The following is a 13,414-nucleotide window of genomic DNA, read 5'->3' as shown; positions in this document are numbered from 1 at the left end:
ACTGTGCTTGTAACCACCTCCTACGTGCGTGCCTTCCCCACCCCGCACCCCCCTCCTACCCCCCCCTGCCCCCCTCCCTTTTAGACCCCCCCCTCCCTACTACAGGCAAATAGGCCAATCCTGGCCTATGTGTGACCCCTGTAGTCTGCAGTGTCGCTACTCTCTCCTATCCTGCTCTCTCATCTGTTAGATATATCCATATATACTTTTATTGATATTCTCATTTATGGGGTTTTTGGTGGGCTATTTGTTGGAGTTTTTGGTGAAGTTCTATCTCTACTTTCCTTTCCTTTGTCTGACTCCGTAATCTCTGCTAGATACTCCGCTGCTCTTATTTCAGACGTGAACATCTTGGTATACCCTTTCCTGATGACCTTCAATCTTGACGGAAATAACAGATAAGCTTCTGCACCTTGCTTTTGGAAGGGAACTATCATCTGCCTTAGCTTCCACCTTCTTTCCACGGTGATGTGGCAAAAATCTGGTCTGGCAAAGAAAGTATTTCCGTCAGCTGACTTTCTGGAATCAGGCCTAGCTTTATCGATTATTTCTTGCCTTGCTAAAAAGTTCCCTAGAAAGACCAGCATTGCTCTTGGTAGTACATTCTCTTGCCCTCCCCGGTTTTTTCTGATGAAGAGAGGATACCTATGGGCTCTTTGCACTTCCAGTTCCCAGTGCCATTTTGATTCTGGAAAGGCCTCTTTTAATACTTTAACCACATATCCTCTGGGGTCCTGCCCTTCCCGCCCTTCCTCAAGTCCCAGAAGTCTTACATTGTTTCGCCTTTGGCAGTTTTCAAACCCTTCTAGCTTCCATTGTATATCCTCGACCACCTTTTCTTGTTCCGTTTTGAAAGTCTGCCATTCTGTAACCTCATCTTCCACTCTGCTAGTCCTTTCTTCCACTTGAGTTACTCTCACCTCGACTTCTTCCTGCTTTCTATTTACTCTTCTCAGTGAAGCTTGCAGTTATTTTGTATCTCTTTTTGCTCTTCGGCTTTCTGCCCTTGCCTCGGACTGCATCTGCTTCAAAGTTCCAAATAGCATTTCAAGGGTTACATTTTGAGGTTTTGACCTTCCGACATTTTCTCTGTCATCCTGATCGTTTTCTTGGTAAGTCTCTGATGTAGCAGAATAATCCCACGACAATTTCTTATTCATACTACTTCTAGACCCTGTCCCATCTCTTCTGACTCCATCTCTCTTTTTCTTCTTGGTTGCTAAATCCCCTGAGTCCTTGCTTGTGTCTGAGCCGGAAGACTGATCTGCGGAGCTCCCCCTTTCCTCAATTTCAGGGTCGCTAATATCTGTTGTGTCGGAGCCCTCATTAACGGAAAAAAATTCAGGGGAGCCTCCCCTCATGCCTCTGTCTTCTCTCCCACCCTTATCATTGTCCCTAGCATACACAAGCTCTTGCTTATCTCCCAGGCTCTGGGTACTGCCCCAGCTCGGGTTGGGTTGTTGCAGAGTTTTGATATTTAGGCCTGTCTCCACACTTAGCAGCGCGTCTAACATTAAGTTATTGTTATGCCTCTCAAGCTGCTCTAGTGCATTACCCTCTGAGCTGGCCTTCTCCGCTCTCCCTTCGCTCACCGTCTCCGCTCCAGTGCTCTGCGCCGCCTGCTGCGTGCTGTCTCCCGCAGCCTTCGTTGGTTGCTCAGCAACCAGGATTTCGACGCTTGCGTCCTCGCGGTCTGCTGGTTCCTCGGCACCCGCGTTCAGCTCGGATGAGAGCCGCTGAGCTCCTGCTTCAATCTGTGGTGCCGTCGGGTGTCCGCTCGCTGCCCCAGACTGCCGAGGGTCAGCCACCTGTAAGTGGACCAGCGGGGATGCTTTGGAGGTGAAGGATTCCGGTAAGGTTGATTGCCGCATCTGCTCCTTTGCAGACACAATTTGCGCGCGTTGGGTCTTCCCTTCTGAGTCCACTGCTAACTCCCTCGCCTTGGTTGCTGCTGAGCGGGTCTCTAGCTTTGCTTCGATTTTCTTTTCTTGTCTTTCCGTTTTCTTAAGCAGGGTACTTTTAGAGGATCGGTTAGACAACTCCGATTGCTTTTTTGTGACGGTGCCTGGGATTTTTGGAACAGCGCCTTCTCTTGCTGCTGCTGAGCCTTTGGTCGACCCAGATACCACCGGTCTGTCTTTTTCCTTGTCTTTATCTTTGTCCTTATCTGGCTTACTTCTTTGCGACATGTTGCGGGGTACTTTGACGCCGTTGATTAATCTTCTCCAACAGCAAATCCAAATTTCCCCCGTTTTAGTTGAAAAGCTCCTTAGGAAGCCTGGCCTCGAAACTCCTGTCGTGATGCGCGATATCAAATCAGCCAAGACCCACATCCCCGTATTCACAAATCCATTCGCATCCTTAGGATAGGAGAGAGGAGAGTAAGCGACTGGCTTCTACAGAGCTACAGCGGCCATCTTGCCTCCAGACCTCAGGGATCTCCCTACATAGTATTTTCTACAGCTAAATTCTTAGAGTGCATCTGGTCCTTTTGAGTCAAGACCATGCTCTCATTGCCCTCTTCTGAGTTATTATGATTGATGCTCCCAAACTTATTAAATGTGGACAATGATGGACAAGCGTAACCCTTGTTGTAGCAATTGTGCTATTGTCTTTCTGCGCATCTAAGTGCATCCCATTAGTATTCCTGCTTTGAGATTGTACTATGATTTCACAGGGCAGAAGAATCCGATACTTGATCTTTTATAACAATTTTATTAAAGGGCACCCAAGTTTAATGATTAATCTTTCTTACCATGATTGTTCATATCAAAGCTTTTATTATACATACTATGTGTATTTTTTATTGGCCATCTGAAAGTTTTGTTGATTTTTATGTATCTATTGATGTTATTTGGCGTGAACTATGAATTTCTGACGCTTGGCATATTGTGTTTGTGTACAGGTTGAAATTACATATGCATATGCCCTGTTTGGAACTGCAAATTGTTTTACATTGTGCTTTTAAGATCTTTGACCAAAATAAAGTGTTTTTATGAGGTGCAAATGTGAGCATTTCCCTCTCATCTAGCCCAGGAAGACCCATCAGCCTGGTGATGGGCCATCAGGATGTGAATGGCACACTTCAGCTTCCTTTGTGTGTGACTGGCTTTAGGCAATGCACAAAGTTCAGCTGTCACCCACCCCAAACGTGTATTCAGCGAGTGGCAGTGGAACAGAATGGTTAAAGTAAGAAAATGCCAACTTTCTAAAAGTAGCAAATAGACTTCACCATAAGTCGAGATTTTAAATTGTGAGTCTAGCGACACCAAACTCGAAATATCCATCTTGTCACAATTGTAAATTTCACTTATAAGATGTGATAAGGCAATCCCAATGTTACCCTATAGGAAAGACAGGGTTTCTCACTACCTTGACGTAAATCTTGGAGAGGATGTGGCCTAAGGGCTAGATCTGTCGACCACAAAGCTGGGTAACCAGGTTCGAGTCTTGACAAGGATGCTCAACATCCTGTGATTCTGGGCAAATCACTTAATCTCCCCTTGCCTAACAAATAATGAAAGTGCCCATCTTTAACGCAACTGGGGCTCATGTAAAGTGCTCTGATACCTTCAGGTCTAGTTTGCGCTATATTAAACTCCCCACCCCTCCCCCCCAAAAAAAACTTAGAAGTACTTATCCAACATTTCAAATACCCTGCACCCAGCCCTTGGGGCTTTATAGGGCCTACCTTTGGGGCACCTATATGCATTAAAAAGGGAGGTTTGGGGCCTGGCAAGTGGGTTAACTTGCCAGGTCGAAATGGCAGTTTAAACTGCACACATAGGCTCTGCAATAGCAGGACTGAGACAGGTTTAAAGGGCTACTGAAGTGGATGGCACAATCAGTGCTGCAGGCCCACCCTTAGCATTTAATGTACAGGCCCTGGGCACATGTCATGTGATTTACTAGGGACTTATAAATAAATTAAATATTTTAATTGTGGATATACTAATGTTACCATGTTTTAGGGAAACAGCACATGCACGTTAGCACTGGTCAGCAGTGGTAAAGTGCCCAGAATCCTAAAACCGGTTAATAATGAAGTCAGCAAAACAGCAGGTCAAAAGGCAAAAAGTCAGGGGGAACCCCACCAAGGAAGCCAGGTCTAACAGTCGCTGACTATCCCTGTCTGTAGGTTTTACTTTCCCAAGTGAACTGATAGCCAATGCCCTTCACTAGGATGTTTTAGCTCATCTCACACAAACCAATCTCCCATTAAAAACGCTGAAGTTTCTTCTCTCCCAAATACTTGCCTGTATCAGGATTACATACACTTTCCTGATTATTTGGAAAAGGGTGTATCTCATGATAAATGAGGTAGAATGCAAGAATTTATAGAGGAATCGTGTTGCATATTCACAAACTTCAATCTTATGTACTAAAATATATGAATGCATATTTATGAATAGTTGATGTATCAAACTACAGCAGGGCAAATGCTGTATATTGCATGTGTGAATTTAATACTGAAGCACACGTTTTCAAATGAAAAATGTGCAGTCATGAATATATGAGTACATGAAATACACTCGGGTACTTAATCAGAAAAACACAAATATTGCATCACCAGTGAAGCTCGAGTGGAATTTAAGACGGCCTGCATCACAAATAACACTGTACAAATGTCTATACACTCCAATGTGGCTGACAAATTGAACATATTTGGGTGTAAAGGAGGGTTGTGAAATGTAGAATATTTCTCCTTGTGCTTTTTACATTTAAACAAAAGTACAAGTTATAAAGCAATCTCTCTGTGGGAGTGCCACTAGATTTTCGAAATTCACTTCCTCCATCTCTCCATATAATTCCCTGTCTTGCTACTTTTAAAAAAAGGAGCTTTAAATCATTCTGGTACGAAGACATTTTGGTTAAGAATAATATATACTCCACTAATATCCAAGCTGTTTCTGTAGCTCATCTGCAGTTTGGCTCCATCTGATAGCTCTAAACTTTGGTAGCCCAACCTTATCACTGCTTTCTGAGTACCCTAGGCTTTTCTTTAAACTTTGAATATCTTACTTTGGTTCCACTCTGGCTTTTTCTTGTTCTATTTCAAGGTCCTTACCTTTTCTGACCTTCTGTACATCTCATATCATCTAGTACGTCTCTCACTTGCTGTCCACTATTCTATTTGTTGGTCATGGACTCATTGCATTATGCATGAGCCAGTATTTGATGCCTTTTCGGTCACTGTTCCACTAATCCTACTATCTGATCTTATTCATCCTTGCTTTTCTTCTTGACATGCTTAGTTGTCCCACTGTAGTTCCTATTTGGCTGATAACCTATTGTGTTCTTGTTTTCCAGTGATGGTTGATTTTACTGTTGTGTTGGATGTACAATATGTTGTTTATTATTAGCATCTGTGGCCTTTTTGTGTTCCTTTTTATACTCCTCTAATGTCCTTGGTCACCTTTTTAACTACAGAAAAAGGTTCAAACATAATAGCTGACAATCTGAGCTTATATAATGGCCAGAAGGACCTCCATCCTACACAGGTATGCTTTTTCTTAAAAGTGGCTCACGGTCCTCTGTAAATAAACTAGCACCAGAACACCAACAATCTTACAAGTATTTTGGAATGTACCTGCCCACCAAGTCTAGATAGCAGTCCACACTATTTTATTTTCTGATTGATACAGACTTCAACACATTAAGGTAACCAATCAAGATTCTCCAATAAATCGTCCAAACTACCAGTGAACGGAGGGAATTAACACAATTAGTTCTACAATGTGCTAACCATTGACTTTGCGGTTTCATCTTAGTTTCAGACTGGGAGAGTTGGGTGCCATGCAATGACACATGTAAATTGTATATCATGTATTTCTGCGGGGCCACTACTTTCCATGCTACAGGTCACAGGTCTTGTTGTGCTCTGTACTTGCTTTGGAAAGGCCTTAGCAGATGCCCAGGACCACCATATCTGTGCCTTGTGCTGCATCTTTAGTTTCCCTTGGGAGATGATCAATAATAAGTCCAGAAACTGTTTTGTAACTACTCAGGAGGATGTAGGAGCTAGAGGGCCCCATTGAAGAACAAGTGGTCTGGTACAATATCGTATTAATGGGTAAAATTTTAAGGAAATACAAAATAATCGAAAATTAAAGGAAACATTTTATAGGAAAAGCAATTTTAAGGAAAAATCCAAAATTACATTAAACTTGGGTGGAGTTTGGGACTACTGTGGGGTTTTTGGTTTCAGGGATGGGTAACGTTTAGGGTAATGAATGGTTTAAAGGGTGAGGAATAATTGGTGCTAGGTCATAGACAGTGGTTTTTAGGGTTCACGGTTGGGTGGAGTAAAGGCGTGTGAGCTATTTTTAGGTTTTGGGATGGGTGAGAGTGTAAGGGTGTTAAGAGGTTTTAGGGTTCATGGATTGTTGAAGTTTAGGGCTGGTGAGGGTTTGTAAGGTTCAATTATGGGTAATGACTGGGTGGTAAATAGTTTTTAGTGTTCAGGGGCTTTGGAGTTTAGGATGGTGAGTGGTTTTAATGATTCAATGATTGGTGCAGTTTAGATGTAGAAAGGGTTTTTTAAGGCTCAGGGATGAGTAGTTTAGGCTGATGAAGAGTTCTTATGGGCCATGATCGGCAGGTGTTTAAAGGAAGTGAGGGTTTTTTAGGGTTCAGGGATTACCGGAGCTTGGGAGTGCTGCGTTGTTTTAAGTGGTGTAGGATGGGTGGGGTTATGCATAGGATGTTTTTTTTTTAGTGTTCAGGAATGGATGAAGTTAGGGGTAGTCAATGATTTTATGATTCAGGATGGGGGATTTTTGTGGTAGAAAGGACTTTTAGGCTTCAGGGATGAGTGTAGTTTAGGTGTGGAGAGGGGCTTTGGAGGCAGGGATTATTGGTGTTTAGGGATTGGGAGTGGTCAGCGATGGATGCTGTTTATGGGTGGTGATGGGTCAGCGAATTAAAAGCATCTGAAGTAATTGTCTAACAGAGTAAAAGATATAAATATGAAATAATGTCCCCTGAGGTAAAGCACTGAAATGAATATCTCTGACAAAACATTTTCTTAAAGTAAGACCTGCAACCATTGCATTTACACTTAAAAAATAAGCTTTCAAAAGCAGCTTTTGAGCATAAAGACATTCTATGAATTGGTTTCTATGAAAAGGTAAATGCCACACATTCTGAAATTTTCCATTAAACAATTTCAATGAAATGGTTTCTCTGTAATGGTATTCCATGAAATCGTTTTTCTATAAAATCACATCCTTCTTCTTTCTTTCCCTTTCTGATGGTGCTGCAACCATTTTATCCATGGCATTGTAACTAGTTCCGGCTGCAGAAAGGACTTAGGTAAACAGGTTAAGTAATCTCTCAAACATGGGAAGGATTCAACTCTGGTAGTCTGTGTTTTTGCTATATGTGCTAAGAGGTCTGCATGGGAGGCTCCATAAACCTCAGAACCAAAGTTGGCACAGGTCTTGCTTGTGGTTTTGGAAGAAGAGTATAAAGAGGGGGGAGATTACTTCAATGATGAGCCTCTTTACTGTTGGTAATCTTGTAGAAAGTGAACATGTCATTGAAAAAGACACCTGATCAAGAGGAGAATCTTGAGCTCTAGCTGAATCTGTGTTCTTGACCATATTAGAATTGGAATACGATGCTGAAATGGTGGGTCTTCATAAATGAGATGGAGAAACGCTCTCTGTCCACCTCTGATTTTCTGGAGGAAGAGGTGTTTTTTTTCTCCATCCCTCTCATTTCCTTTTTTTGATGATGTGATAGTGATGTTTTTTCATTTTCTTTTTTCGAGGAGGTTTATCAGCTCTTCTACCTCTATGGTTACTTTAGTCATCCATCTAGTCTAAAGAGGAAGGACATTGGGACAGAGGTCCAGAAGGAATTGGCAGTACTAGAGGAAAGCTGGGCACTTTAGCAGTTCATAGTGCCACTTCCAAGATTGTTCTAATTTCTGGGGAAGTTTAGAGGCACCTTCTGCTATTGGGGTGGGCAGAAGTTCTGACTTATAAAAAAGTTGACATTTATTAATCACTTCAAAATCCTTATTTTTTGACACCATGCAAGGTTACCCTCCCCAGACCTAGCCAAACCAAGTATGGATGAGCCGGGTGAACACTCCTTCACCCTGCTGGAGCTGGTGCATTGTAAATACACTTGTCCTACTTCCACTTGTTTCCCTCTGAGGCACACTCGCTCCCTGTCCCAAAGCTTCTTCTAAGGCAAACACATTTCTATCATTATGTTTTCACATATATAATTTTTTTTTTCTCATAAAAAAATTATATTACAAAATACATGTGCATGGACATATTCTAGTGTTTATGGACATCACACTGTTTATGGACATCACAGTGTTTATGACTTAGCATATGTGAACATTTTGGGTTATCTCTGGAGAAGACCAACAAAGTCTGAGAAATAGGCGTAATCACTTTCAGTAAGTCTACATAAAATATAGGCATTTCTGCGCCATCCATTTTCAGGTCCAGATGGTTGAATAGAGGAAGTTACGTGCCTTGTGGGTGATTTATATTTAAGTGGATAGCCCACCCTCCCTTTATGGGGATGGAGTAAAATACAGTTACAGTGGTTCCTGGAAATGCATTTTACTCTGAGCTTAGAGGCTGCATCAGCAGGACACAGTCCTGTAGCAAAGAGTATTTCTTTTTTCTTTACAAAAAAAAAATCCTGAAATTTGTAAAGAAAAAATATAATGCTCCCCTCGCCATGGGAGTTCTTCCCCATGGCGGGTGAAGCATTATTACAATTTTACTGTTCATTACTGCCAGGTTTTACCTGACAGTAAGAAACAGTAACAAGCATTGCTAAAAGCATTAGGTTTCACCTATGAGATTACTAATAAGCTGTTTATTGTTGTAAGTTGTAGCTTGCTGTGTAGTTGTACAATATAAGTTACAGAAAGTCTGTTAAAGTTTTATGACTTGTTTATGTACTAAAAAGCAACATTGTGCAGTTACTAGTGATATGGTTCAGGTAAATAATAGCAACATTTTGAAAAATGAAATGAAAGAGGGATAGTAATGGAATCAATTGATGTAATAGCAATATTATGTATTTAGAGGAGTTATGGCAACTTTTGCACCCTTCAGATCATGACTCTAATGACTGTAAGATAACTGCACTTGTGACTGCCTGTTTAATAGTAGATTATAGCAGTATTTGTGGTTTAGAGGGGTTCCTAGAGCTGTGGGCCCTGGTGTCACTGCTCCTTTTCACAACTGAAATTATGACCCTAGTTACTGCATGGTTACTGCACTTGATGCTTATTTAGTAGATAAATATAGCAATATTTGGTGTTTGGGGGAGTTCTGACAACTTTTGGCCCCTGTGCCATTGCACCTACAGCACCATTGAAATCATGGCACTAGTGCCTGCTAGATACCTGCACTTGTGACTGCCTGTTTAGTAGTAAAATTAAGTCATTTTCACCATTTAGCAGGGCCCCTAGAGCTTCTGCCCTGTTGTCACTGCACCTGTTGCACCATTGAAATCAAGCCGCTTTTAACTACAAGATAAATGTAATTGTGTCTGCCTGCCTGAGTAGCAGTAAAATATAGCAATATTAGGTGTTTAGAGGATTCTGACAACGTTTGGTCCAGATTCCACTGCACCTGCTTCACCATTCAAATCAGGACCTTGTTGTCTGCAAGGTAACTGCACGTGTGGCTGCCTGTTTAGTAGAAAAATATAGCATAGCTCTTGTATATCAACTTTATTTTTAACACAAAATGTTTATTACAACATTTAGAATTTGATCATAATGACCAAATAGATTACATTGAAAAAATCAACCTGATAATGCCTACAAAGTGCAAAGAAATATACTGAGGCATGAATAGGAAATATCACAAACATTCTAAGGCTAAAGCATCTGCTTTACACAACTTAGGGCTTCATTACGATATTGGTCGGAAATCAAACCGACCGACTCCTTGTCGGAATCGGTTTGGACCGACCTGCGTTTGTTTAGTCCGACCGATGATTATGATACTTCCGAACACCATTCGGAAAGTCTCCCATTGACTTCAATGGGAGCCTGTGTTCCGACCTCAACATAGGCTCCTATTGAAAAAAAGGGGTGGTTGCGGAAAACCTTTCACTTTGTGGAAAGCACCCCATGGTTTCTGTCACACTGTGCATGGTCCTACAAGGGGGTCCCTTGGGTACCCCCACATTCCCCAACCGGAGGCCTCAGGATGATGGGGGGCCAGATAGGGGCCCCTACAGTCATTTCGTGTCTAACGGACCAGGTCGGAAAGGCTGTCCAAATCCAACATCGTAATACGTTGGTCGGAAACGCGGCCCCTAGAGCAGTACGATTCAGCTTTGACCGACTCGAAGTTTCTGATCAGAAGCGATTCCAACTGACCGAACGGTTTGCTTTACGAACAAGACCATCGTAATCGGTCGGAAATGTTTCCGACTTGGTCGGAAACATAGGGGCCAACGCAGTTTATGGGAATCCGACGGCTATTCGGAGCCTTTCCGACCGACATCTTAATGAGGCCCTAAGCAATAAAAAGCTAGCATTCCAGCATACTGTTAGAAGCTGTCTGCATTTTCTGTGGGAATAGATCTTATCTTGATAGTGAATGGGGCTGAAACAGTGTGAACAGCTTTAGAGGAAGTATTGTAAATGCGTGCAGACAGGGGAAGTAAAAATAAAAAGTTCCACACAAAAGCGAATTTAAACAGTTATTCAGCATTGGGAACTGATAAGAGCCCCATTTTAAGATATATTAAATACAAGAGATTTCAAAAGCACAGCACATGATCTGCGCAGACGAAACCTAAAACTGACTACATCTGATCATCAAAATTGAGCAGGCGCTCTCCAACAGCCCTTACTCGCCAGTGTCAGAGGAGAAGATGAACGCGGTGGAGACAGAGTAGTCTTGGCCATGGCCAAACTGAATGTCCACTGCATTTAAATCAGGTGGGTGGGCCTTCATGCTGGCGATATGTATACTCTGTCACCATTGCGATGAAGTATACTTACCGCCTACATATAAATCACTGCCTAAGTCTCTAGTTCTAGATAAAGGACAGTGAAAAAAGAAAGTCTAAAAATGAAAACTAATCTTGGCTATACTTTTATTCATTCAGCCCTACAGAAGACTAATCGATTTCACTAACAGTAATGACCCTTAGCCGGAAATGGCAAAAAACAGAGAACACATTTTTCTTTCAGACTTGTGGTCTTGAGCAATTCTTATGTCCTGGTTAAGCCTTCTGAGAAACCTTAGCAGAGGGATGATTCTTCTCAGAGTAAGGGTCCAAGGCATGGAATGAACTATGATTTGAAACCAGTTAAAAACCTGACGAGGTGCAGGATCTTCAGGGGAAGTGAATTTAAACAGGTTTATGTGCGAGAGGTGTGGAACAGCGGTCACAGCAGCTGACTCTGGAGCGTGGGGCTTATGGTTCGATCCGTGGCCCGAGTGGCAGCATAGCTCAGCATCATGTGACTCTGAGCAATAGCTTACTTAATCTCCCCAGTGCCTTAGGGGTGATAACTGTGTTCTTTACAAACATGGAATTATTATTATTGTTATCAGTATTGTTATTATTATTATTATGTGTACCCTTGCAAGATCAAAGCAATAGAAATAGTGCAGGTAATCTGAACATGGTTTGACTATTCATGGCTGCTTTACAGTAATTTGCTTGTATGTTTCATGAGGTTTGTTTGTATACATTCAGCTTTAACATCATGTTTGTTTCATTTTCCCTTTCTTTGCCAGAACCCTATACGGACCCTCACATTACTTTGCGCAGCCCAGAAGAATTCTATAGAGAAAGGCAGAGCTTCATTCTAGATCAAACCCATCATAAAGGGGAAACTGGCAAAAAAAATATACCAGTTTCATCAGTATATAAGGGCAGCAATGCCAGCTTTCTTCATCATGAGTGTTCCCCTGGCACAAAGGGACAGAAAGGTTACTGGAAGCAGAACAGCTACAATCGGATTCCTGTACCACCAAAAGGTGGTTCTTCCTCTGTCCCCTTTATTCATTCGGGGTATAGTGAAGGATACAACATGATGTTTGCCCAGGACACATTCCGTTATCATTTTGTCTCTGTCCTCAATCAGTTGCCTCCAGTCCCAAATAGCTCCCTGCTGCACAATAGGATACCAGATGTTTTTAAAAGTTCACCTTGCTTCCCTTACCACAGCCAGAAAATTCCACTGGACCATCAAAAGTGGGTGGACCCACACAATCATAGGATCTCATGCACGTCAGAAGCTAACAGCATTTATGGTACAAAACCTATTCACACCAGTAACACTGACCTGCAGTATGGATCTGAAAGGCCACAGCCAATTATTTCAATTATCCTCCATGAAAGAGACTTCCAATTTGCTCCTGTTGGTGGAACAGTTGGCCCTCTGCAGGCTCATGACCAAACATTAAGACCTATTGTGTTTCAGACCCAAAATCTCTCTTCAGACCAAAAACCTGTAAAACAACGGTATGGACCTCCAAGAAGTGACAGAGGGTTTCCAAACCTCTTTGACATAACTGCACATGGCTCATGTGTTTTGGAGGAGCCTACATCTCCAGAAATCTTATCTCTAACCACTAACGGGAATATATTCCAAAAGAACCAGATGTGTTTTTCAAAGAAGGTCCAGGTAGAGCCTTTTGAAAATGTAACTAAACATGATGACGTGTACCTTCAGAGCATTGTTCCACTTCAGCCTCTGGACAAAGTGACTGTGGACAGTCAATCTCATTGTTCACAGAATGTTCTGATAGCTTCTGAGAAGAAGTCTCAAAAAGCTCAACCACGACTCACTGAAAAAATTCCCCTTGAAGCAGCTTTTAATTTCTTTGAATGCGAGGATCTAAGTTATAACGTTGTCTTCCGGGATGACAGTGTAAATTTCCATACTTCTAATGCTCTGAAGGGCATCGGCACTGAAGTGAGTCATTCTTCCTCAGCTTATTACCCAGATATGTTCTCACCCCAACATACCAAGCAGTGGAATGAACCTGGATCCAGCACCAATGCAACATTTGAAGATGCTCCTTTTGGGGCAGTTCCAAGCTCAACGGGTTTCTTATTTAAAACACCTTCTTGTTCAAGAGAAGATGGCATTTTTGCCAATCGCACAGCTTTGATGGGCTCACCAGTGCTAATGAATGCTACATATGGTATGACTTCCAATAGTAGTGACTCCAATAGAACCTTGGACAATATGTCTCCATGTGCCCTTCCAGAAGATATTACTTCTTGCGATTACGAGGACCCTGCCATCCATTGTGTGCTGTCCTCCATGGATTACTTCTACAGTGTCAGCACATATGGTGTAGTTTTCCAAGAGTCTGAAACATATGATGGTGGACAGAAGGAGCAGACACTAGACCATAGCAGCAGCTTGGAGGGAGAACTAGATGCCATGGTT

Source organism: Lissotriton helveticus, chromosome 5_1, assembly GCF_964261635.1.
Source record: "Lissotriton helveticus chromosome 5_1, aLisHel1.1, whole genome shotgun sequence".
Lineage (NCBI taxonomy): Eukaryota > Metazoa > Chordata > Amphibia > Caudata > Salamandridae > Lissotriton > Lissotriton helveticus.
The sequence above is the reverse complement of the archived record's forward strand: the minus strand, read 5'-3'. Positions refer to the sequence as shown.